This window comes from Saccopteryx bilineata, chromosome 4, assembly GCF_036850765.1.
Source record: "Saccopteryx bilineata isolate mSacBil1 chromosome 4, mSacBil1_pri_phased_curated, whole genome shotgun sequence".
Lineage (NCBI taxonomy): Eukaryota > Metazoa > Chordata > Mammalia > Chiroptera > Emballonuridae > Saccopteryx > Saccopteryx bilineata.
Window position 1 is genome coordinate 286,699,089 of NC_089493.1, and position 27,205 is coordinate 286,726,293.

General features: G+C 44.6%; 1 long non-coding RNA gene across 2 annotated transcripts; it reads right to left on the reverse strand.

Moving 5' to 3' along the window:
* Positions 1–256: 256 nt before the first annotated feature.
* On the reverse strand, positions 257–27,080 carry LOC136336538 (uncharacterized). Of its 2 annotated transcripts, XR_010731471.1 has the most exons (4): positions 26,940–27,080; positions 26,399–26,546; positions 6,000–6,053; positions 257–1,330 (listed from the first exon to the last, which is right to left on the reverse strand). It is a non-coding gene; the product is annotated as an uncharacterized lncRNA (long non-coding RNA). The 2 variants fall into 2 exon arrangements; XR_010731470.1 differs by lacking the exon at positions 26,399–26,546.
* Positions 27,081–27,205: the final 125 nt, after the last annotated feature.

The following is a 27,205-nucleotide window of genomic DNA, read 5'->3' on the forward strand; positions in this document are numbered from 1 at the left end:
CTTGACTGTGTGACCCACCACGGCTGGCAGGCAGCCCCACCCCGCCTAGCGCGGGACATCCGACCCACAGCCAGAGATCAGTCTTCGCAGAGTTTAGGTCTGTCGCTGGGTAAATAGGCAGGTGTCAGTTGCCCTTAGGTTGCATTGAACCCTAGTGAGCAAATTCTGGTATTAACTTTCAGGCAGGACTTTATTCTTTGCCTTCCAATAACTTAAACAATGGTTCACATAGCCAAAGAATAGAATAGAAAAGAACTGCTTTAAAAGATTTAATTCATATTCTGGAGAATAAACGTTATCACACATTTAAAGTCTAAATAAGAAAAACAGTATGTTACATTAGAAATGTTAAAAGCACATTCTTTTAATACTTTGACGAGGAAATGGCACCTAAAGAGATTACAGTTATAAAGGTAACTGGTATAAATGTTGTAAAGTACTGCAATCCATGGGTTACACAGAGACACCAGGCAGGTTACAGAAGGGATTTGAGGAGTTTATTCATTAACCAGCTAGCTACACGGGGCACGATCCCAAATCATGTAGGCCCTTTTACTGTTCTAGACCTTTTATACAAAATCAAGTACTGGTTGGGGTGGGTAAGGAGGGAGCATGGTACAATATTCAATTACTAACAAGCTTACATGTATTTATAGGATCTATTAAAAGGAAAAAGCATTCCTACACTGTTGGAATCCATGGTAGTCTGAAAAGACCAGAGTAACAGGCTTTATTGAAAGGAAGAGAGGAACCCTGCCAGGCACTTCTCCGGGGAGAAGGGCACCAGTTACAGACTATGAGGGGAATTTTATAGGGCTTGGGAGAGCCTGAGGGGGTACTGAGTCAAAAGTCCTGGTATGTTCCCTTTTACGGTTTTAGGATTTCAGCTTTCTGGAATGCTCCTCTTTGGGCGGTTGATCAGCTTTCTGGAACTTTTCTGCCTCGGGGCGATTATCCAGTAAGTAAGGGTGAGGTCAGGCAGCCAGGTGGGACAAACAAAAGGGCAGTTGGAAGTTCTGGTAAATTCATATATCATTTCTCAACTCTGTGGTATGATAAAAAAGGAAAAAAGGGGGGGGGGAGGAGAGGGTATGGGGTTCAGGAAGGAGCTTGTCTCAGACCAGCCACCTTCTGGAGCTACTTTCTGCTGTTATCCCTATTGGGGGCCTCCTTTGTGAACCTCTCCCTGGGGCAGTTGGAGTAGGAGTGTATTTATAGGGTTCCAGATTCTTCTGTTTCGCGAGGGCAGGTTTCAGGGTTGGTGTGTAGGGTTAGGTAGATTTTTCCACTTTTCTGATTGGCAAAGGTCTGCATTCAGTTCTGTAAGAAACTAGTGAACAAATGTAAGAGGCAGGGTCCAAAAGTAAGAAAAATAAATAGTAGAGTGAGTGGTCCAATGAAAGGCAATAGTCAAGACACCCAGTTTGTGTGAAATCACTGATTCCATGTTTACGAATTCGCTGGGCTTCAGAGAGAGAGGGAGTAGGAATACGATAGGGAAGTGGCCAGTCCCCCTGCCCCTAGACCTATTTTTATAGAAATTTTTAAAGCAACAAGAAGAGGGATTACCTGTATAGCTCATTTGGTCCTAAGATTGACGGGTAGTATACTAGGAATTGGAAGAGGCTCATGGGGGTGGGATTAGATTGATATTTGGGGTGAGATAGATTAGGGTACAGGTTTCTGTCCAATTAGTAGGGAGACACATATAGGTGTTGGTTCCACACAAATAGAAAGCCTTTGATTGGGTGAGGCAGGTTGAGAGGTGAGTGGAGAATAGAAGGACAAAGGGTCAGTTTCGTTTCTCTGTTTCTGAGCTCCAGATGGTCAGAGTGGAGGAAAGAGCTGCCCCAATAAGTGGGGAGAGTAGAGGATTGTTAGGTAGGGTGACTAATCAAACATTCTTCGAAAACCAGTTTTCTGACTGTTCAAATTCTTTTTTCTCTGTACAAACTTCCTACAACCTGCACAAACCTTCTACAATTTACATAAACCTTCAGTTTTCATGCACTTTCTTATCCAGAAATAACTGGCCTTCATAACAACTTGCTTTTCCTTTTTCTTTCAAAAGTATTTCCATACCTTATACCAGGGGTCCCCAAACTACGGCCCGCAGGGCCACATGCGGCCCCCTGAGGCCATTTATCCAGCCCCGCTGCACTTCCAGAAGGGGCACCTCTTTCATTGGTGGTCAGTGAGAGGAGCATAGTTCCCATTGAAATACTGGTCAGTTTGTTGATTTAAATTTACTTGTTCTTTATTTTAAATATTGTATTTGTTCCCGTTTTGTTTTTTTTACTTTAAAATAAGATATGTGCAGTATGCATAGGGATTTGTTCATAGTTTTTTTTTATAGTCTGGCCCTCCAATGGTCTGAGGGACAGTGAACTGGCCCCCTGTGTAAAAAGTTTGGGGACCCCTGCCTTATAACTTCTATTATCAAAACCATATAATTCCTTTCTAGTCAGAACTCTTGATTTAAAAATCTTTAACTTTTAGTGACAATTAAGTTGACTTTTTTTTTACCCTAGTTTCCATTTTCCCTAATTCTGATTAAAAGAGTCCTTTGTTTCTTCATATATTTGCCATATGTAGACCAACCAACTTCCAGTTTGTGGTTGGAGTAAGGCATGCCATTTTTCTACTTTTGCAGCAGTGGGAGTTATCAGGATCACAGTGTGTGGACCTGTCCATGTGAAAGTCAGTCCTTGGGTGATGTAATGCTGGAAGGGCCTCTTGGACAATCTTTGAACAGTTTGCTGAGTAACCTGTAAATCCTGCAAGTACTTAGGGAAAGGGTGGTTATATTTCTACACTTTGTACCTAGAGTTTAAGTCCTAGTGACCACTGCTTCTAGCCTGAATTAGCAGCAAGTCCCAGCCTACAGTAGGCATGGGGCATTGAGACAAGAGGAATAAAGGAGATACTATACATTAAATAAAGCAACAAAATTAGACTGTCAATAACCACAGTCTTTGAGGGATCTTTGAGGGATAAATAAAACTCAAATATTCAGGCAAGGCATAGTAGATGGCCCTTGTGTTTCCAAGAAATGAGATCAGCTTATCTGCTACCTGGAAGAAATACCTTAGGCTCATGAACAATGTTCTTGGGCAATTCCCAGCATGCTGGACAAGATCAGGTCACAGGTAGCTGGAGCAGGGCTAGAAGAGACTGAATCTTCCTCCATGGAGCAAGGAGGCAGCTTACCTTCTCGTGTCCCTTTTCCACAGCACAGATGTGTCAACTGGTGGGGCTGGGAAGCCTGGCAGGCTTCAGTTCAATGACCTTTCTTTCCACTCTTGATCAGGGCCCTGATGGAATTCTATGAAGCCTTTTAGGGCATTGGAGCCTTTAAGAGAATATGCCAAAATCTGGTATTTCCTGACATTTGGGGGGCCTTATTTGTCTTTTCTGTTACTTCCTTGGCCATTAAAGACCTTAAAAGCCATGCTCAGAAGATCTCACTGAGGGGCTTGACTAAGAGAGCAAAATTGGGAATCCAGTGTCTAACGAAACTTATTAGACCAAGGAAAGAAAGGATTTGATCTGTGGTGGTAGGTGGTTGGAGACTGTGTAGGGTCTGAGTTTGATCTAGGGTGAGACCTCAGGTGGTGGGGGTTAAGGTGATGCCCAGATAGACTACAGACTAAGAGTGAAGTTGAGCCTTAGCAGAGAAGACATAACATCCCTTCATAGTGAGGAAGTTAAGAAGGGTGGAGGTGTGTCTCCTTGAGTCAGGCAGGGAGGGGCTGCAGAGGAGTAGGTCATCTACATATTGTAAGAGAGTACTAGTTTTGAGATTGCATGCTACTAAATCCTGAGTTAGTTCCTGCCCAAACAGGTGTGGGCTGTTTTTGATCCCCTGGGGTAAGACAGTCTATGTAAGTTGCCAGGCTACATTAGTGTCCAGGTTAGTCCAGGTGAATGCAAACAAAAAGAGTCAGGGTAAAAAAAAAAAAAAAGAGTCAGGGTGTAGAGGAATGGTAAAGAAGGCATTCTTGAGGTCTAGGACCATGAAATGAGTGGTGTTTGAGGGAATGTGTTACAGTAATGTGTAGGGATTAGGGACTACTGGATGGAGGGGAACTACTGCCTCATTGATTAGGCATAAGGCTTGTACGAGGTGATAAGCCCCTGAAGGTTTTTTGTTTTGTTCTGTTTTGTTTTTTACAGAGACAGAGACTCAGAGAGAGGGATAGATAGGGACAGGCAGACAGGAACAGAGATAGATGAAAAGCATCAATCATCAGTTTTTTGTTGCAACACCTTAGTTGTTCATTGATTACTTTCTCATATGTGCCTTGACTGTGGGCCTTCAGCAGACCGAGTAACCCCTTGCTCAAGCCAGCGACCTTGGATCCAAGATGGTGAGCTTTTGCTCAAACCAGATGAGCCCGCGCTCAAGCTGGTGACCTTGGGGTCTCGAACCTGGGTTCACTACGTCCCATTCCAATGCTCTATCCACTGCGCCACCACCTGGTTAGGCCCCTGAAGGTTTTTGAACAGGAAGGATGGGGGTATTGTAGGGAGAGTCCATGGGGATGAGTAAGCCTGATTTAAGAGGCAGGTAATTATTGGTTTAAGGCCTTAGAAACAGACACAGTTACACATTAAACAGACTTTACATACAAATTATACATTAAGAAATTTAAGTGCTTTACTTGTTTCAATTAAAATTATACTAGAGATATTTTATGACAAACAAAGAAACAAAACATTACTCACACTGCTCAATAGACAACTCTGCTTTTTTAAGGTTTTTGAGATGGCAGGGAGTTGTCAGCATAGAGGGGAGGAAGAGAGAAAGCAGACAGATGGACTGTGTGAACAGCTGGATGGAAAGGACAGTCAGAATCTGCAGGAGGAGGAGGAGGAGATTAAAGTGTTGGTCGTGGTGCCATGTGGTCAGAGGAGTCAAAAAGATTAGAGCTCTGAGGAGGGGGGAGAAGACGAGGGGTAGTGGGAGGCACAGTCAGTCTCTGAGGAGGGGTAAGGGTGGGTCGAAGAAGAAAAAGAGACAGAGCCACCCATCTGTAAGGAGGAAGGAGGGGTTTAAGAACACAGTGGAGAAGGGAGGGGCCCCTGGCCAACAGGGGAGGAGAAAGAGAATGTTATTTGTAGGCGAATGAAAAAGAGGATTCAGTGAAGAGAGGGGAGGGAGCTTTCTGGAGGGAAGAGACTCGAATGGAAGAGATTTGCAGAAGGACCAGAGAGGGGTCCTGAGAGAGGGTGCCCCCAGGGGTCAGGCAGGAGGTGGAGAGAGTTGGGAGTCAGGCGAAGGAAAGATTAGGAGTGGAGGTTTTAGGTGAGGTTTCTTTGGCCAAAAATGGCCTGTGTGTAGAACAAGTGGCACAGAAATTAAGGACAGGAGCAAAGGGAGAAGAAAGCCTGCATGTAAGGAATCTCTGATGCCCTCCCCGTCCGGTGGCAGAAATTGTCAAGATCTCTTAGGATATTGTAATGGTAGTAGAAAGCAACCTGGCTAGGTACCTAGACTTTCGAGAAAGTCCGTAGAAGCAGGCTGCTCGAAGTAGAAACCTCCCAAACTGTGAACCTCAGAGAGTAGAGTGAGTCCCGAAGGAGTAGAGGAGTCCTGAAGGAGTAGTCCCGAAGGAGTAGAGGAGTAGTCTCTGAGGTCTGAGATTGGGAGGAGCCCACATTCCAAGGGGAGCCTAGCTGGACGGTTTGGACTGAGGGAGCCCACAGTAGAGACTGGTGAGAGAAGGGGGCGTCCGCTTCAGTCATAGTTCCGAGAGGAGAAAATCTCCGTAAAAGGGAGTCTCAGACAGGAGTTTCTCACTCCAGGGCTGAGATCCTGGAACGTAGGAGAGGGGTCTGGCTAGGCGCGCCTAGACTTTCGTAGAAGTCCATAAAGGAGTAGAGGCAGACCACTCATAGATATGGGGTCCGAAGTCAAAACCGTCTTACCAGGAAGGGGTGTTTTTAGAGAGAAATTTGGAGGCCAACCGGGGAAGGGGAAGGGAGAAACTCCTTACCTTTCTCTGGTCCGGCAGGGGTTTGGGACAGGGACAGATCACCGGCCAATCAACCTACAATTACACATCCAAACAGAATCAGGGAGTAAGCCTGGGACGAGCTGCCACTGCCCATTGCTTCCCTGGTTGTAAGTTTGGACGGCAAAGAGGGATCGTCCAGGCAGTTAGTACCCTGTCCCGGGTTTCAGCACCAAATGTTGGAATCCATGGGAGTCCGAAAAGACCAGAGTAACAGGCTTTATTGAAAGGAAGAGAGGAACCCTGCCAGGCACTTCTCTGGGGAGAAGGGCACCAGTTACAGACTGAGGCAAATTTTATAGGGCTTGGGAGAGCCTGAGGGGGTACTGAGTCAAAAGTTCTGGTATGTTCCCTTTTACGGTTTTAGGATTTCAGCTTTCTGGAATGCTCCTCCTTGGGCGGTTGATCAACTTTCTGGAACTTTTCTGCCTCAGGGGCGATTATCCAGTAAGTAAGGGTGAGGTGAGGCAGCCAGGTGGGACAACAAAAGGGCAGTTGGAAGTTCTGGTAAATTCATATATCTATCATACACCATGAGATAACACAGTAGTGATAATTGTTTTACATACCTGGCAAAGACATCCCCAAATCTTCTAGTATCTACCCCCCATCCCTGTCACCACAACGAAATGGTTAGCTTAGGATAAGGAGAGAGGCCAAATGAAAATACCTTAGGTAAAAGTGTTGGGGCTAGGTTTCCTAATAAGCTAGTCCCCGCTTGTTTAGTTTCCAAGTTTTTATACATATAAAGGATTTCAAGAGGGATGATTGTTAGAAAGAATATAAAATGTTACAGAATGCAGGTTTTTCAAGCAAGGGGAGTGGTCTCGTGGTCCCTTTGTCTAGAGGTATACGTCACTCTCAGGACTCCAGGAGGGAAGAGTTAGAATCAGTGTAGGAATTTTTAATTAAGATACGTAAACATTGTCTTCTAAAGGATCTTAAGGAAGGGGAAGAGGGAGTTTCCAGATAAGTCCCATCTTCTCTGTTGTTTAGCAAGTAGTGACCTCAGTCCTTCCAGAGAACTATAGTTAAATTATAACTAGATGATCCAATTGCCCTTGTAAGCCAGGAAGCTCCCACATTCTTCTCCCTCCATTCTCCACAGGAAGGAGGGGGCAAGAAACCTGACTTTTCCTCTTTAAAATGGCATTGCCAATACTAAGTTTTACAGTTCTTTGATACCTTATCACATAAATAGGTCGAGTACTATAACAAGATGATGTAAAACAATAAATCATTTATTGTTATCTACATATATGTAGTGGCTGGTAGAATGCTGATTTACTTGTAGCTGTTTCTGTAAGTTCCTACTTTAAAAATAAAAAATGTTAAAAATCACTTGGGCCCTGGCCGGTTGGCTCAGCGGTAGAGCGTCGGCCTAGCGTGTGGAGGACCCGGGTTCGATTCCCAGCCAGGGCACATAGGAGAAGCGCCCATTTGCTTCTCCACCCCTCCGCCGCGCCTTCCTCTCTGTCTCTCTCTTCCCCTCCCGCAGCCAAGGCTCCATTGGAGCAAAGATGGCCCGGGCGCTGGGGATGGCTCTGTGGCCTCTGCCCCAGGCGCTAGAGTGGCTCTGGTCGCAACATGGCGACGCCCAGGATGGGCAGAGCATCGCCCCCTGGTGGGCAGAGCATCGCCCCCTGGTGGGCGTGCCGGGTGGATCCCGGTCGGGCGCATGCGGGAGTCTGTCTGACTGTCTCTCCCTGTTTCCAGCTTCAGAAAAATGAAAAAAAAAAAAAAAAAAAAAAAAATCACTTGGGACGGCCCTGGCCGGTTGGCTCAGTGGTAGAGCGTTGGCCTGGCGTGCAGAAGTCCTGGGTTTGATTCCTGGCCAGGGCACACAGGAGAAGCGCCCATCTGCTTCTCCACCCCTCCCCCTCTCCTTTCTCTCTGTCTCTCTCTTCCCCTCCCGCAGCGAGGCTCCATTGGAGCAAAGATGACCCGGGCGCTGGGGATGGCTCCTTGGCCTCTGCCCCAGGCGCTGGAGTGGCTCTGGTCGCAACAGAGCGACGCCCCTGAGAGCCAGAGCCTCGCCCCCTGGTGGGCGTGCCGGATGGATCCCGGTCGGGCGCACGCGGGAGTCTGTCTGACTGTCTCTCCCTGTTTCCAGCTTCAGAAAAATAAAAAAATAAAAAAATCACTTGGACAAAATGAAAATTAATACAATACAATTTACAGCCCTATAGGGTTATAGGTTTCAATACCACAAATCAGCTACTGTAAGCAAAAATGCTATGGTAAACTGTGTTTTGGCCCATTCAGAAAACATTGAGCACTCTACACAATTATACTTAGTGTGTTGTAAAGCCAGTAACCAAGGCCACCATCACAGCAGCCTGGCCAGTGCAGGTTCGCATTGGATTCAAACAGATGGTAATGAAACAATGGAGCCAAGAACTGGTGGGCCATTAGCTTTAATCCTAGCTTGCACCCAGCGGGCAAGAAATACACACAGTGGGAAAATACTTCCCTTTCCTTTCAGGGCTCCCAAAGCCACTGATTTACCTGAGTTTTCTAGAATCAAAGGTTTCTAGCTCACCAGCCTATTCACCTCTGCTCCCAATCTCCTTCTCTCTGCACAAACTCTGCGCAAATTGGCTTCTCCTTCAGCACTCCACCATCTTGGCTGCTTCTCCTAGCCTCCTCCACGTGGCCTTTTTCTGCTCTCCTCTCTGCTCTCTCCTCTAATGCTAATCCTAGGAACCGGTCTGCCCCACTTTATAGTGTAGATTCAAACCTTTAATCCAATATACAAATAAGGAAGTCTCTGATACAAAGTTACTTATCTGAGGCATAATGGGATTCGTCATGAGATTGCACCACCCCACATCAAAAAGGGTGGGAAAGTCTTAGTCCTAAACCCAAGCCCCAGGATACAAGGATCCTGCCTGCCCACAGCCCGTCCCCAACACACATTAATATAATCATGCCCATCCCAAGCAAGAAGGGCAACTAATATCATCACCTGGGCAACGGGCTTCCACGTGAGCAGCACCATCTTTAACAAAGTGAGCATAATATATTTTATCTGCCCAACATGTGTCATTATTAAATTATTTACAATTAAACTTGTTGCAAAAAAAATTAAGAGTAATTAGAAAAGTCCACACAATACAGCAAGATAAATAACAGAAGGACACTTAAAAGTGAGGTGAGTGTGTAAAATGCAGACTTGGAAGCCCTATATGCTTTCTAGAGATGGGCTGCAAATTTAGATTCGATCTTTTTCAGAATCCACTTTGTTGAAAACAGCTGGTTACAAGATTTGGTGAGTTAGTGTGTTAGAGCTGGCTAATTGTCCCCTAGTGTCCAATGTGCCACTCTTCTTCCTCCTTCCTTTTCTTCTTCTATTCATTTATTTGTTTATTTATTTATTAGAGAGAGAATGAGAGAAAGACAGGAAGGGAGGGGGAGGAGAGAGATGAGAAGTATCAACTTTTAGTTGTGTCACTTTAGTTGTTCACTGATTGCTTCTCATATGTGCTTTGATGGGGGGATGGGGAGGGGCTCAAGTCAAGCCAGTGACCCCCTTACTCAAGCCAGTGACCTTGGGATCATGTTGATGATCCTGCGCTCTAGCCAGCGACCCCATACTCAAGCTGGCAAGCCTGCACTAAAGCTGGCTCACCTTGGGGTTTTGAACCTGGGACCTCAGGTCAGCACTCTATCCACTGTGCCACCACTGGACAGGCTTCTTTATTTCTTTTCTTTAGATAACTGCTTTATAATATCTTCTCATAGTAATAGAACTTTACCCTGCATAGCAGATAAAGAGCTGTCAAGCTAGGTTTATATTTCTTGGCCTCTCTTGGGGCAAAGGTGAAAGTATGTGCCAGAGTTTTTACAATGGGCAAGAGGGAAAGGGATGTAGGCCACTTCTGTGTCATATCCTCAAAAGGAAATTGCTTAAAAGTTAACAGTTGGTGAAGCTAGGTGAAAGTTACATAGGTGTTTACAGCACTGTTCTTTCAAATAATCCCATTTGGAAAATTTTAAATAAAAAGATAGGGTTAAAAGAAAAAAGAAATTGATCACTTTCCTTGTCCTCTTTCTCCCCTTTCCCCATGTTGCTGTCCATGGAACTTGGATGCAGTGGTAACCCCTTCAATCACACAAGAGAGGCAAAACCCTATATAGGTCCTTGCTACTCAAAATGTGGTCTGTGGTCCAGGAGCATGGGCATAACCTGGGAGCTTGATAAAAATACAAGACTTCCAGCCTCACCCAAATCAACTGAATTACAATTTGCATTTAACTAATACTCTGCATGTAAGAGGATTCCTAAGTGATTTATATGCACATTCAAGTGAGAAACACTCCTTAGCTGATGACAGGTTAACAACATTCTGTTTTTTCTAGGGTCCATTGGACAGCTGAGCTTAAAACGGGTTTAAGATGAACTGTCAAAACTGAGAAGGGCATATATATTTATTCAAACTTTAACGTTTTAAATTTGATTTGAGAGAGAGAGAGAAACATTGATTTGTTTTTCCACTTATTTAGGCATTTACTGGTTGATTCTTGTATGTGCCCTGATCAAGGATCAAACCTGAAACCTTGGTGTATTGGGATGATGCTCTAGACCAGGAGTAGTCAACCTTTTTATACCTACCGCCCACTTTTGTAGCTCTGTTAGTAGTAACATTTTCTAACCGCCCACCGGTTCCACAGTAATGGTGATTTATAAAGTAGCAAAGTAACTTTACTTTATAAAATTTATAAAGCAGAGTTACAGCAAGTTAAAGCATATAATAATAATTACTTACCAAGTACTTTATGTTGGATTTTCGCTAAGTTTGGCAGAATAAATCTTTATAAAACAACTTACTATAGTTAAATCTATCTTTTTATTTATATTTATACTTTGGTTGCTCCACTACCACCCACCATGAAAGCTGGAATGCCCACTAGTGGGCAGTAGGGACCAGGTTGACTACCACTGCTTGAGATACCCAGCCAGGCTTTCAAACTTTATAAACACTGACAAATGAGAAAATAATAATGATAGCTCTTTCCCAGGGCTTACTATGTGCCATGCACTATGTTAAGCATCTTATTCAGGATCTCATTTATCTTCAGGACAGCTGTTTCACTTCAGTGCCACCTGTTGCTGCAGGGATATTCAAGATGGTTGTCCTGGCCCTGGCCGGTTGGCTCAGCGGTAGAGCGTCGGCCTGGCGTGCGGGGGACCCGGGTTCGATTCCCAGCCAGGGCACATAGGAGAAGCGCCCATTTGCTTCTCCACCCCCCCTCCTTCCTCTCTGTCTCTCTCTTTCCCTCCCGCAGCCAAGGCTCCATTGGAGCAAAGATGGCCCGGGCGCTGGGGATGGCTCCTTGGCCTCTGCCCCAGGCACTAGAGTGGCTCTGGTCGTGGCAGAGCGACACCCCGGAGGGGCAGAGCATCGCCCCTGGTGGGCATGCCAGGTGGATCCCGGTCGGGCGCATGCGGGAGTCTGTCTGACTGTCTCTCCCTGTTTCCAGCTTCAGAAAAATACCAAAAAAAAAAGAAAAGAAAAAAAAGAAAAATGGTTGTCCTCACTGGAAAGGACAACACAAAAAAGAAAACTACATCTATCTCTATATAGTTTTCTCTGTATGTAGTTTTATATGTATCTCTAATGAATATAGATGCAAAAATCCTAAATAAAATACTAACAAATCAAATACAACAATACATTAAAAAAAATAATATGGCCCGCCCAGGCGGTGGTGCAGTGGATAGAGCGTTGGACTGGGATGCGAAGGACCCTGGTTCGAGACCTTGAGGTCGCCAACTTGAGTTCGGGTTCATCTGGTTAGAGCAAAAGCTCACCAGCTTGGACCCAACGTCACTGGCTCGAGCAAGCGGTTACTCAGTCTGCTGAAGGCCTGCAGTCAAGGCACATATGAGAAAGCAATCAATGAACAATTAAAGTGTTGCAATGCACAATGAAAAACTAATGATTGATGCTTCTCATCTCTCCGTTCCTGTCTGTCTGTCCCTGTCTATCCCTCTCTCTGTCTGTAAAAAAACAAACAAAAAAACTTAAAATAATATATATGCTTGACCAGTGGTGGTGCAGTAGATAGAGCATCAACCTGGGATGCCAAGACCCCAGGTTAAAGACCCCAAGGTTGCCGGCTTGAGCGTAGGCTCATCCAGCTTGAGTGTGGGATTGCCAGCTTGAGTATGGCACAAGTGACATGATCCCATGGTCGATGGCTTGAGCCCAAGGTTGTTGGCTTGAGCAAGGGGTCAATGACTTGGCTGGAGCCTCCAATGCACAGCACATATGAGAAACAATCAATGAACAACTAAACCAACACAACTACAGTTAATGCTTCTCTTTCCCTTCCTCTCTCTCTCTCTCTCTCACTAAACAAACAAGCAAACAAACAAAACCATCACAATCAAGTGGGATTCATTCCAGGAGCACAAGAGTGGTTCAACATACATAAATTGATCAATGTAATACACCACATCAACAAAACAAAGGACAAAAATCATATTGTTCTATCAATAAATGCAGAAAAGGCATTTGATAAGATACAACATCCACTTATGTTTAAAACACTCAATAAGATGGGTATAGAAGGAAAGTACCTCAACATAATAAAGGCCACATATGACAAACTATTAACCAATATCATACTAAATGGTGAAAAACTGAAGGCTTTTCCTCTAAAATCAGGAACAAGACAAGGCTGCCCACTCTCTCCACTCTTATTCAACATAGTACTGGAAATCTTAGCTAGAGCAATCAGGCAAGAGAAAGAAACAAAAGGCATTCATATTAGGAAAGAAGTAGTAAAGGTGTCCCTTTTTGCAGATGACATGATCCTGTACATAAAAAACCCCAAAGACTCCACCAAAACCTATTAAAAACAATAAACAAATACAGTCAAGTCAGAGGATACAAAATTAATATTCCAAATTCTACTGCTTTTCTATACACCAACAATGAAACTTCAGAAAATGAACTGAAAAAAAATTCCTTTTACAATTGCAACAACAACAATCAAATACCTAGGAATAAACTTAACAAAGGATATGAAAGACCTATCAACTAAAAACTACAAAGCATTATTCAAAGAAACTGAAAGAGACACAATGAAATGAAAAAATAGTCCATGTTCATGGATTAGAAGAACCAACATAGTTAAAATGGCCATATTACCCAAAACAATATACAAATGTAATTCAATCCCCATTAAAATCCCAATGTCACCTGAAAAAGCAGGTGGCACAGTGGATAAAGCATTGGAATGGGATGCAGAGGACCCAGGTTCAAAACCTCGAGGTCACCAGCTTGAGCATGGGCTCACCATCTTGAGCACAGTGTCACTGGCTTGAGTATGGGATCATAGACATGACCCCATGATCACTGGCTTGAGCGCAAACATCACTGGCTTGACATCTTTGAAAAGGAGTTAATATCCTAAATATTTAAAGAACTCACAAAGCTCAGCAACAAACAAGCAAACAATCCAATTAAAAAATGAGGAAGGAAGCCCTGGCCGGTTGGCTCAGCGGTAGAGCGTCGACCTGGCGTGCGGAAGTCCCAGGTTTGATTCCCGGCCAGGGCACACAGGAGAGGCGCCCATCTGCTTTTCCACCCCTCCCCCTCTCCTTCTTCTCTGTCTCTCTCTTCCCCTCCTGCAGCCGAGGCTCCATTGGAGCAAAAGATGGCCCAGGCGCTGGGGATGGCTCCTTGGCTTCTGCCCCAGGCACTAGAGTGGCTCTGGTCGAGACAGAGCGATGCCCCGATGGGCAGAGCATCGCCCCCTGGTGGGTGTGCCGGGTGGGTCCCTGTTGGGCACATGCGGGAGTCTGTCTGCCTGCCTCCCCGTTGCCAGCTTCAGAAAAATACAAAAAAAAAAAATGAGGAAGGAGCCTGACTAGGCGGTGGCGCAGTGGATAGAGTGTCAGACTGGGATGTGGAGGACCCAGGTTCGAGACCCCGAGGTCGCCAGCTTGAGCATGGGCTCATCTGGTTTGAGCAAAGCTCACCAGCTTGGACCCAAGGTTGCTGGCTTGAGCAAGGGGTTACTCGGTCTGCTGAAGGCCCGTGGTCAAGGTACATATGAGAAAGCAATCAATGAACAACTAAGGTGTCGCAACGAAAAACTAATGATTCATGCTTCTCATCTCTCTCCATTCCTGTCTGTCTGTCCCTATCTATCCTTCTCTCTCTCTCTGCCTCTGGGAAAAAAAAATGAGGAAGGACTAGAAGTGGATTAAGGTCAGTTGAAGCCCCAGGTACAGAAGAAAATATTGGGCCCCTTACATTAGAAAAAAGTGTAAAGTTGGGGTTTTGTGGGGCCCTTCAGAAGTCAGGGCCCAGGGTGCGCACCTGGTGTGCCCACTGTTAAATCCACCTCTGGGAAGGACCTGAACAGACACTTCTCTCAAGAAGACATATAAATGGCCCACAGATATATGAAAAGATGCTCATCTTCACTAGCTATTAAAGAAATGCAAATCAAAATTACAATGAGCCTGACCTGTGGTGGCACAGTGGATAAAGCATCGACCTGGAAATGCTGAGGTTGCCAGTTCAAAACCCTGGGCTTGCCTGGTCAAGGCACATATGGGAGTTGATGCTTCCAGCTCCTCCCCCCTTCTCTCTCTGTCTCTCTCCTCTCTAAATATGAATAAAATAAAAAAATTTAAAAAAACTACAATGAGATATCACCTCACACCTATTAGACTGACTGTTATCAACAAGACAGGTAATAACAAGTGTTGGAGAGGCTGTGGAGAAAAAGGAACCCTCATTCACTACTGGTGAGAATGTAAACTGGTACAGCCATTAGAGAAGACAGTATGGCAATTCCTCAAAACATTAAGAATAGCCTAGGCCCTGGCCGATTGGCTCAGTGGTAGAGCGTCGGCCCGGCGTGCGGAGTCCCGGGTTCGATTTCCGGCCAGGGCACACAGAAGAAGCACCCATCTGCTTCTCCACCCCTCCCCCTCTCCTTCCTCTCTATCTCTCTCTTCCCCTCCCGCAGCCAAGGCTCCATTGGAGCCCGGGCGCTGAGGATGGCTCCATGGCCTCTGCCTCAGGTGCTAGAATGGCTCTGGTTGCAACAGAGCAACGCCCCAGATGGGCAGAGCATCGCCCCCTGGTGGGCATGCCGGGTGGATCCCGGTCGGGTGCATGCGGGAGTCTGTCTGACTGCCTCCCCGTTTCTACAGGGACAGAGAGAGAGAGTCAGAGGAGGGATAGATAGGGACAGACAGGAACGGAGAGAGATGAGAAGCATCAATCATCAGTTTTTCGTTGCGACACCTTAGTTGTTCACTGATTGCTTTCTCATACGTGCCTTGACCTGGGGCCTTCAGCAGACCGAGTAACCCCTTGCTCAAGCCAGTGACCTTGGGTCCAAGCTGGTGAGCTTTGCTCAAACCAGATGAGCCCGGGCTCAAGCTGGCAACCTCAGGGTCTCAAACCTGGGTCCTTATGCATCCCAGTCTGTCACTCTATACACTGTGCCACTGCCTGGTCAGGCTCCATTGGTTTTTATAGTCAGAAGTTATGGGGACTTTTCCTGGCACTGACACCCTGGGCTGAGGGGCCTGGCTAGGGGAACCTCTGCAGCTGAGATATTCCCTCCTGATTTTTATCTGCCACATGTGGGTGTGGGACCAGCCTGTTCCCTGTCTCTGCCCCTCCCACCAGTCTTGATATGGCTTCTTCTTTAATTCCACAGTTGTAGGGTTTGCATTCAGCTTGATTTCAGGTGGTTCTGAATGATGGCTGTTCCATAGTTAGCTGTAATTTTGATGTGGTTGTGGGACAAAGTGGGTACAGCATTTCCCAATGCTGTCATCTTGCCCAAATGTCCCAACATGATAATTTTACTTTTATTTAATTTGGGGGAATTTTTTGACATAAACATTTATTTTAGAAGCATGCATCCCACGGTAAATTTTTAAAAGCAGAACAAAATTATATATGGAAAAGTAAGTTTCCCTCCGATTACCAGATTCCTCCAGGTAACCACTGCTGCCAGAGTCTAGTATCCTCTCAGAGATCTTATTTACACAGATAAGCAGTACGACATTTTCATAGATAAAAAGCTAGCATGAGTGAGATGAGGGCCATGTTTGCATATCGAATTTTCTTCTTTTCCTCTTTCCTCACTTACAGAGAGCTGGGCACTGTGCCAGGAGCTGCGGGTACAAATGGTGACTGAGATACATTCTCTACCTTTGAGAAGATGTGTGATTATAAGATAGTTTGATGAGTATTTCAATAGAGGTACTTACACAGGACAATGTAATAGTGAACAGACATTTGCCAAGTGTCTGCTAGTTGCGACTCAATTGTTTTACAGTGCTTCCTAAATGTCCTTTCCCAACAGCCTTGAAAGGTAGGTATTGCTGTTTCATTTTTCAGGTGATGAAAGACATCCACCCCAGCCAGGTCTTTATAGCATGCAGAATGAATCTTTTTTCCCTAGCAATACCATGAAGGATGAAAGCCAAGGAACAAAGAAATTGGTTCATCATTTAAAGCCATGATGCTTTCTCTTGGATCATAACTTTCCCGACTCACCCAGGAGGACAGCTAGGTTTCCAAAAACAGCCTTTCCAGGAAGACCCTAAAAACAGGGTCCCAGAAATACATCATGAACAAGCCATTTCATGGTAAGAGCTGGGGACAGTCAGCTTGTTGGCCAGCATCTGTTCTGTCTGAGAGGACCCTGGACCACCTGATAGCACTCCCAAGAAAGGAGAGAACTCCCTGAGACTGGCTTGAGGTGGAATAGATTATGACTCACAGTTCTGAAGGGTTTGTTAACATTTGCATGGATCAAAGCCAATACAACCAGGAACCAAATATTTTGTTTTCAAAGAGATTCCATTTTTGGTGTAAAACAATGCAAGTGTATAAGGCAGGGGTCGGAAACTTTTTGGCTGAGAGAGCCATGAATACCACATATTTTAAGATGTAATTCTTTGAGAGCCATACAACGACCTGTGTACGATATGCATTATCCAATAAAAATTTGGTGTTGTCCCAGAGGACAGCTGTGATTGGCTCCAGCCACCTGCAACCATGAACATGAGCATTAGGAAATGAATGGATTGTAATACATGAGATTATTTTATATTTTTAATGTTATTATTTTTTTAAATTAAAGATTTGTCTGCGAGCCAGATGCAGCCATCAAAACAGCCACATCTGGCTCGTGAGCCATAGGTTCCCGACCCCTGGTATAAGGGATCACAAAGGATAATACTGCTTGCTGCAATTAGAACCAACACAGAGGTGGCAGAGATACTGACAGTTATTATCTCTATTTTGCAGACCATGTGGTCACTTAGCCTGGACTCAGAGAGTCAGGCCAGTATATTCGGAGGGTCTGGTTCTCCACTTATACTCTCAGTGTACCCTGAGACTGGGCTTACCAGTCAGACTCATAAAACTGAGGCTTAAACCAAATGATGCCAAATGCTGGTTTACTTGTTTTATAGTTGTTATTCAAATACTTGTATCCCTTTTCCAGACACTTCTTCTATAGTGTTTCTGGGAAACTAGACTGACTACCAACCAGAAAGTTCTTGAGAACAGAGTATAAGAGGAAAGAAGACAGAGTCTTCTACTCAGTCTGCAAAGGACTCAACAGACCCTTCTCTAGTGTCGGAATGCTGGTCCCACAATTCCCAGTGTTCCTCGTATCTGAGCAGTGCTAAAAGGCTTGCCAGATTCTTGCTGACTCTTCTTTCTTTTGGATCCCTTCAAATTGGGCCCCTCTGAACACATCTTTTACAGATCTATAAGTCATGTGTTGATTAACTTTCAAGGCTTTGGTTAAGATTACTTATTTTTACAGAAACATGATTTTATTTCCATTTCTCCAGTTTAATTTTCAAAATTCAGCTTTATTCCTTTTTGTTTTTTGAAAACACCTTATTACAGGAAGTGATATGTGGACTACACTAATGTATCTGATTGCTAAAACACCAACATATAATAATTGTATTTGAAAACTTCTTTATTATATGTGGCTTAAGTGTCTGTTTGTCGCCGATAACTTATTGGTTGCTTGCGTAACTGTACTAGCCAATGGGGTGAAGTTGCTACGACATTCAAATAGTCCCGCCTTCTGGCATGCCACCTCACAAATTGAGGTTAAAGATTGGAGCAATTATTATGCTGTTAAGAAATCTTAACACCAGAAGGGGTCTTTGCAATGGTACAAGACTAGAGGTTCTCCAATTGAAAAATAATGTCATAATAGCTAAGTCTTTGACTGGCTCCTCTAAAGGTGAAATACATGTCATTCCAAGAATTGATTTGGCTCCATCTCAAACAGGGTTGCTGTTTCAATTGAGATGTAGACAATTTCCTGTAAAACTTGCCTTTGCTATGACCATCAATAAGTCTCAGGGCCAGACGCTTAAGCGTGTTGGCATTTTTTTACCTGAGCCTGCATTTGGACACGGTCAACTTTATGTTGCCTGTTCAAGAGTTCGTGAAAGAATGGACGTAAAATTAAAATTAATTGATGGTAGGCCCTGGCCGGTTGGCTCAGTGGTAGAGCGTGCGGCGGACCCGGGTTCGATTCCCGGCCAGGACACACAGGAGAAGCGCCCATTTGCTTCTCCACCCCTCCGCCGTGCTTTCCTCTCTGTCTCTCTCTTCCCCTCCCGCAGCCAAGGCTCCATTGGAGCAAAGATGGCCCGGGCGCTGGGGATGGCTCTGTGGCCTCTGCCCCAGGCGCTAGAGTGGCTCTGGTCGCAACATGGCGACGCCCAGGATGGGCAGAGCATCGCCCCCTGGTGGGCAGAGCGTTGCCCCTGGTGGGCGTGCCGGGTGGATCCCAGTCGGGCGCATGCGGGAGTCTGTCTGACTGTCTCTCCCCGTTTCCAGCTTCACAAAAAAAAAAAAAAAAAAAAAAAAAATTGGTCCTCTGCAAGGCGAGCTTAAAAATGATGGAAAGATCTACACAAGAAATGTGTACAAAGAGATCTTTGACATGTGAATTAACATTTTATTATTTAAATCACCTTTATTTATTGAGCTAGCGGTGGCTCTTAAGAAATGTACCGCCAGTGGTTTCCTTCATTGCATTCTACTTTAAGCAATTAAGCAAGTAGAAGGGGGAAACCTCGTGGGACAGTAAGCAAAGGGGCGTCCTCGCCGCCTGCCCTGGGTAATTCAGTTTGAATTAGCAGACACCTTTGCACAAATCATTTTAATTACAATTTATAATATCTAGAACAGCGGTCATTTCGTATGACCGCCAGGCTTTCTAGTTTCAATATAAAGCTTATACTTTTTGAGCACTTTTTTTTTTTTTTTTTTGTATTTTTCTGAAGCTGGAAACGGGGAGAGACAGTCAGACAGACTCCCGCATGCGCCCAACTGGGATCCACCGGGCATGCCCACCAGGGGGCGATGCTCTGCCCACCAGGGGGCGGTGCTCCGCCCCTCGGGGGGGGGGTCGCTCTGCTGCGACCAGAGCCACTCTAGCACCTGGGGCAGAGGCCAAGGAGCCAGCCCCAGTGCCCGGGCCATCTTTGCTCCAATGGAGCCTCGCTGTGGGAGGGGAAGAGAGAGACAGAGAGGAAGGAGAGGGGGAGGGGTGGAGAAGCAGATGGGCGCTTCTCCTGTATGCCCTGGCCGGGAATCAAACCCGGGACTTCTGCACGCCAGGCCAACGCTCTACCACTGAGCCAACCGGCCAGGGCCTTTGAGCACTTTTTTTATGCTAAGTGCTTTTATGCTATACTTTTGTGCTCATTTAACCATCCCAACAATCATATGAGGTAGTTACAATCATTATTCCCATTCTGTAGATATGGAAACAGAGGCTTAAAGAGTTTATATGATTGACCCAAGATGTTAGGGCTGTTGGGAGAAATTTTAACCCAGGATATCTAAATCCAATGCCCTGACAATTATTCTGCTAGTTATAAAAGAACTATATACCCACTTTAACAAGTAAGAAAAATACAGAAAAGTATAAAGAAGAAAAAAATTACCCTTTACTCATCATCCAGAGATGATCAATAAACATTACTGTGTCTTCTTACTGCTGTTTTCAGTACATTTTAAAATAAATATGGCATTTTGTGTACAATTTTGCACCCCATTTTTAAACTTATAATGGAAGCCTTTCACCATGTTATTAAAAACTCCTTATAAACATCATCTTAATTGGCTTAACTCTTTCCTCCTATGTAGACGTTAGGTCATTTTCAATATTTCTCTACTATAAATAATTCTGTGATTATCATCTTCATGTTTTCCCAATATATTTCCATTTTAAACTTATTTCTTTAGGATAACATGGCACTTATTGCCAGTTGCCCTTGATGTCTACTTTTTCTTTCCTTGTAATTATAATAGAACTTGTGCTTTTTACCTGAACACAGGCTACCCAGAATAAATACATACCATGCTCCCAAGCCTCCCTTGATCTAGGTGTAGTGATGTGACCACATAAGTTCTAGCTAATAGGATGTGAACGGAAGTGACAGGTGCCACCTCCAAGTTCTGCCCTGTAAAGGAAGAGGCATGCCCTCCCTTTTCCCTTGATGCTGGCAGCAATTCAGATGTGATAGTGAGCCATACTGGACTAGGGTCATGAGAGAAAACACCCTAAGGACAGCAAAGCACAAAGCAGGAGTCTGGGTGCCTAACAACTTCCCAGAGCACAGCTAACATACTAGCTTGGATTCTATGTGGGAGAGAAATATATTTCTATTTGTTTAAGCCAATGTTATTTTGGGTTTCCTTGTATAATTAATGAAATCAGATGCCCAATTGATACTGATAGGTTTTACAAATTAGATTTACAGGGACAAATGGTATGACTAGTTTCAAACCTCACAATGCCTCCAGTATGAACACATTACTAAAGTACTCATTTACCTACTCACCAGCCAAGTAAAAGCATGTTTCACTAAACCTTTTATATCGCTCAATATTAATAATTTAAAATATTGACTAATGGCCTGACCTTCGGGGACACAGTAGATAAAGCGCCGACCTGGAATGCTGAGGTCGCTAGACTGAGGCCCAGGCTTGCCTGGTCAAGGCACATACGAGAAGTAACTATATACAATGAGTTGACGCTCCTGCTCCTCTCCCTTCTTTTCTCTCTCTCTCTATGCTCTCTCTAAAGTTAATAAAATCTTTAAAAATAAATAAAATATTGACTAATAAAGTGGATTCCCTTTGAGTAGGTTTCCTCTGGCTCTGAAAGCATCACACACAGCAGGAGACAGCAGGCTTTCACTCACCCCCTGGAACCCTTCTCCCCACTCTGGCTGGCTCAGTGCCTCATTGCTTTAGGCACTGCCCTTCTGGATGCTGCAGGGGAGAAAGGGGCAAGGCCATCACTTCACCCCTGGCCATGCTGTCTCTATAACTCCTAGGCCAGTTGTCTCAGATAATTAAACTGATTTCAACTCTCTCAATCTGATGGTCCCTTTGGGAAGAAATTATCTAAGCATATATTCTACTAACATACTATCCAACCCAATGTTTCTTCTCCAGCTTCACTGTCTAACCTGCATTCTCTATAGGTTTCACTGTTCTCCAGAACTTCCTGGTGGCAGCTTCTGTTCTATTCTATAATCAGTATCAGTTGGTCCAGAATCTTCCTTTGGAAGCAACTCAGACCATAATAACTAAAAAAAGAATCCTGCTAGAGTTGACATGGAGCAAAGCCACTTTCTGGTAATGGGATTAATGTATTGGAGGTACCATTTTAGAGCCCTGGGCCTGTTTCTGATGAAGGAACTCCTGCCTGGCTAGAGGTGATCCTAGTGTCAAAATAATGAGAGCCTCTTGTTTTTGGTGAATGTAAAAACTGCAGGCATGCACTGCAGCCATCATTCCCTCAATGAGAGACTGGATACTAGTAAATGTAGTTTTTAAATTTATTTTGTTTTTGAGTGAGTGAGAGAGAGACAGGAAGGGAGAGAGATGAGAAGCATCAACTCGTAGCTGCATCACTTTAGGTGTTCATTGATTGCTTCTCATATGTGCCTTGACCAGGGAGCTCAAGCTGAATCAGTGACCCCTTGCTCAAGCTAGAGACCTTGGACTCAAGCCAGTGACCTTGGAATCATGTTATGATCCCATGCTCAAGCTAGCAAGCCCTCACTCAAGCCAGGGACCTTGGAGTTTCAAACCTGGGACCTCAGTGTCTCAGGTCAACGCTCTATCCACTGTACCACCACCAGTCAGACTGAACCTAGTTTCTTAACTGCTCACTCAGGCATTCTGGATAGCTGTGAGAAAAGCCTCTTGCTGAAGTTGAGAAAAAAAAGATAACCGTTCTTAAACTTCTTCCATGCACTGTGAGAAGGTTCTGCCAATTTTCCATCAGTAACATATTCTAAAGGCTGTAAAATAGCTTACCTATTTTTAAATAATGTACCCTAAAAAGTATACCATCCTGGAGTGTTTAAAACACCAAACTTAGTAAACAATTAATGCTGAAAATCATGTTTAAAATTACCAAGGAAAATACATATACTGAGGAGTAAACAATGATAATATCTGAGTGATAAAATTTTGGTGCTTTAATTTTCTAATTTTTTCTTAGCTGCATTTACTAACTTTCTAAAATGAACATAAACTACTTTTTAAATTATAAAAGGTTATCTTTAATTAAAAAAAGATGATGTGGTCTTCAGAGAGAAAGCAGATGTTTGGTTATGGGAAGAATCTTAATATATACAATTATTATGGTAAAGGCTGAAATAAAGAAACTTGTCAAGGCCCTGGCCGGTTGGCTCAGCGGTGGAGCGTCGGCCTGGCATGCGGGGGACCCCGGTTCGATTCCCGGCCAGGGCATGTGGGAGAAGCGCCCATTTGCTTCTCCGCCCCCACCCCTCTCCTTCCTCTCTGTCTCTCTCTTCCCCTCCCGCAGCCGGGGCTCCATTGGAGCGAGGATGGCCCGGGCGCTGGGGATGGCTCCTTGGCCTCTGCCCCGAGCGCTGGAGTGGCTCTGGTCGCCGCGGAGCGACGCCCCAGAGGGGCAGAGCATTGCCCCCTGGTGGGCAGAGCATCGCCCCTGGTGGGCGTGCCGGGTGAATCCCAGTCGGGCACATGCGGAAGTCTGTCTGACTGTCTCTCCCCGTTTCCAGCTTCAGAAAAATACAAAAATGAAAATTTAAAAAAAAGAAAAAAAGAAACTGTACCTTCACCAAACACGTTCAATAAATTTCTACATGCTTCTGTAGCATTTCTTTCAAAAAAAAAAAAGAAAGAAACTTGTCAAAAGGTTGTGGCAGAAGACTTCTTAAAGCTTTTATGATTAAAATATTTCACTTGAACATTTATGGATATATAGTCAAGCATCTCTGATTTAAAAAAGAAATCACATTAGGCATATAACTCTTATTCTTTCAATCTTGGTCTTAGACTTCATGTGTCATCTCTTTACTTTCAGCAAGATCAAGCTTTGCAGCTTCTTTCTTGCTTTTCCTGCTTGGTTTTCGTAGTTAGAAGGCCTAGGGAAGACACTGTTTCATATTTTTAGAGATATGGGTTATCCATTGAGTTAACACCACAAGCTTCATTTTCAGCATTGGAAACTGTGTTTATCTGTTTGTAATAATGAGAATACAGTTTAAAAGAAGGGGCCATGAGAGCCTCTTGCTCTTGGTGAAAGGGCCAAACATCAGAATCAAGAGAATCTAAGTTCAAAACAAGACACAAGACATGCCTGAAATAAGAATACCATTAAACCAAAAAAAAAAAAAAAAAAAAAAAGAATACCATTAAATATAAGAACAAAGGAGGAGGCTAAAGAGGACTATTTGAGCAGCACTCTGACTATGATGAACATGCTTTTGGTTTAGACCAATATATACCAGGCTATTAGTTCTTCTTAACCATTTATTTTATTTTTTTACAGAGACAGAGAGAGAGTCAGAGAGAGGGTTAGACAGGGACAGACAGACAGGAACGGAGAGATGAGAAGCATCAATCATTAGTTTTTCATTGCGCATTGGGACACCTTAGTTGTTCATTGATTGCTTTCTCATATATGCATTGACCGCAGGCCTTCAACAGACCAAGTAACCCCTTGCTCAAGCCAGCGACCTTGGGTCCAAGCTGGTGAGCTTTTGCTCAAACCAAATGAGCCTGCGCTCAAGCTGGCAACCTCGGGGTCTCAAACCTGGGTCCTCGGCATCCCAGTCTGACGCTGTATCCACTGCGCCACCGCCCGGTCAGGCTCATCTAATCATTTATGTTTTAGATTGGTTTAGCCCGTAGGAAAGTTTGTTTTTATCATTCTTACACCTGTCCTTTCAACATCTCTTTCCTTCCTCCTGGAATAATCAGATACATTTTTAAAAAAATTATTACTGATTTTAGGGGGGAGGAGATGGGGAGGGAGGGAAGAAGAGAGAGAGAGAGAGAGAAGAGAAACATCAATTTTTTGTTTCCTTTATTTATGCATACACTTGTTAATTCTTGTATATGCCCTGACTGGGAATTGAACCTGCAACCTTGGAGCATCAGGACACTTAGCTAACTGGCCAGGGCCCAGATACATTTTTTGTGAACCATTCCCACAAGGTCTAGCTCTTAAGCAAGCTGTCAACAGATGCCACTTGTTGCATACTGTTAGTTACCTACTTTATTTCCTTCTTTTTCTTTTCCAAGAGAGACCTAATTTTGTACAAATATATTGTCAGGGGATGCTGGGTCCTTCTCAGTGCCAGGTAATCCTTTTTTAAAAATATTTTTATTCTTGAGAATGACTGGTTTAGGATAGGTACATGACACAATGCATTGGCGCCTTCACCAACATGCTAAGAATGGAAGAGAAGAAATATGCAAAGATTGGGACTTTGATGGTATAACTAAACCACTGAATTAATTAACCTGCAACTGGGAACTTTGAACATGATTTTGTTGGGTTTTCTGTTACTTGCAGCTGAAAATATCCTGATATTCCATCAAATCCAAATACTTATTCTGTGAATTTGGGCAATATTGTTTCAATAACCATGTGACCTTTGAGTATCCTCTTAATTATCTCTCTGGCATTAGCACACAAACATATGTTGCTACTCAAAATTTTCTTTTTTTTTTTTTTTTTTTGTATTTTTCTGAAGCTGGAAACGGGGAGAGACAGTCAGACAGACTCCCGCATGAGCCCGACCGGGATCCACCCGGCACGCCCACCAGGGGCAACGCTCTGCCCACCAGGGGGCGATGCTTTGCCCCTCTGGGGCGTCGCTCAGCCGCGACCAGAGCCACTCTAGCGCCTGGGGCAGAGGCCAAGGAGCCATCCCCAGCGCCCGGGCCATCTTTGCTCCAATGGAGCCTTGGCTGCGGGAGGGGAAGAGAGAGACAGAGAGGAAGGAGGGGGGGATGGAGAAGCAAATGGGCGCTTCTATGTGCCCTGGCCGGGGATCGAACCCGGGTCCCCCGCACTCCAGGCCGACACTCTACCGCTGAGCCAACCGGCCAGGGCTTACTCAGAATTTTCTATTAGGGTATCTGTTGTAGAAATATGGTATGAAAAAATATGCAGAGTTAAGTAAACTACCAGAGACAGAGAGGCTAACCTAGGGTGAAAGCCCTGAATGGACGAGAGTTCAGGGGCCTGACCGTTACTGGAATCAGCAAAACAGCAGGATAAGATTCAGCAATACAGAAATGTTTAGGCTCTCAGAACAGAGATTAAAAGTCAGTATGTTCCTTGCCCTTTACTTCACCCCCGAAGACTTCTTTTATCTGTTTCCTTGAGTTATTTTTACTGGCTAATAAATATCTGAGTAAGGGCTGGGGCTGGGGATTCAGTCCTTCAATCTGCTGACCACGGCCTTTGCCTCCCCGCGGCCCCCTGGAGCATGTCATCTAGCTTCCAGGTAGTTAGCTGTCGCTCTAACATGTTGTCCTTGTTTTTTCAAACAACAACAGGAACAAAAAAAAAACCTTTGTAAACTGACTTCTTTGAAAATACACTCTGAAGAGAGGAATTCTGAGTTCTTTGCAGCTGAAGTAAGTAGAGTTGTACACTGGCCAAGAAGATTCAAACAAATAGTGGGAGAGCTTGGGGACGGAGCTCAATTTTTAAATTCCAAATGCCTACACCACAGCACCCTGTCATTAAAGTGGAAAGTACGTGGCAGTGCGGCAGGTCCAATGTGAGGTATCATTAGGCACACAAAATTCAGAGAAGAGTATGGACAGCTCTACTCCCTGCCTTAGGTTCTGAGCCTGATCTCAGCTGGGCTGCAGCCTGGGGGACACAATCGCCCTAGACCAGCGATTTTCAACTGGTGGTCCACAAGGAGTACACTGGTGTGCCACAAGGATTTTTAAAACACGCAATACCTATTTAGACAGGGGCACTGCCCTCTTTTCCTTTAGAATGTCAAATTAAAAAATGAGAACAAGCCTGACCTGTGGTGGCGCAGTGGGAAAAAGTGTCGACCTGGAAGTGCTGAGGTCGCCGGTTCGAAACCCTGGGCTTGCCTGGTCAAGACACATATGGGAGCTGATGCTTCCAGCTCCTTCCCCCCTTCTCTCTCTCTGTCTCTCCCTCTCCTCTCTAAAATAATGAAAAAAAAAAAAAAATGAGAACAGCCAACATAATAGCCCTCAGGTTTGAATGATAAAAAGTCATATCTATTTTTTCCTGTCAGATCGGCAAAAAAATTATTTTTTGGTGTGCAGCAGATTTTCAGTAGTTTATGTGTGCCATAAGATGAAAAAGGTTGAAAATTCACTGCCCTAGGTTACAGTGACTCTGAGACTAGCAACCCAGTCTAAGCTGATCTGAACTTTTTCCACTTGGAAGACTCCTTTCCACTTACCCCCAGTTAGCCCAAAACACAGCAGAATGCTCAGGCCTAAACTAGTACCGGTACTCCTCAACACTCTTTCACATGGTCCAAGCGGGACCTACGTTTTCGGCCCACATGATATTGCTGACCGTACTCACTTTCGATACCGATAATCTTTCGGGTCCCAGAGTCTTCCAGTCCTCTTGCTTTCTCCTTCCCCTGGAACATTACGTCCCTTTGTAGTCACCCTAATAATACACCTCAAGGTGTGATCCGGAAAGGAGCTCACGAGGGAGACCCAGGCAGCGGAACCGGAAATGCCGACTTTGGAAACCGGAAATAAACTACATCTCCCAGCATGCCCGGTGAGCCTTCGGTCTGGCGTTAAGGATCAACACAGGATAACTGGCCCTCACGATTCCGC